We start from the raw sequence: 333 nt of genomic DNA, 5'->3' as shown, positions 1-333 counted from the left end.
TTGATTAAATTTAAAAATAATTATTTATTCAAAAAATATTTAAGAATGTCTATGTTTTTAAAAATTATATGGTATTATTTCCTCATAACTCATTTTTCATTTGATAAATTGTTAGAGAGAAAATTTTAGCATAATATAACTCAGTTGTTATTGCCAAATTTATGGTTTTTATTTATATTTTTTATTATTTAATTATAATATTTTTATTTTATATTTGAAAGATAAATGAATTTTCTATCAAACAATATTTTTGTATATATATTTTTTAAAAAATAATCAATTAAAATTGTTATTATCATTGAATATCATTATTTTTGACATAATTTGAGTTTT

The sequence above is a fragment of the Brassica oleracea genome, chromosome C9, assembly GCF_000695525.1.
Source record: "Brassica oleracea var. oleracea cultivar TO1000 chromosome C9, BOL, whole genome shotgun sequence".
Classification (NCBI taxonomy): domain Eukaryota; kingdom Viridiplantae; phylum Streptophyta; class Magnoliopsida; order Brassicales; family Brassicaceae; genus Brassica; species Brassica oleracea.
This window is presented reverse-complemented; position numbering follows the sequence as displayed.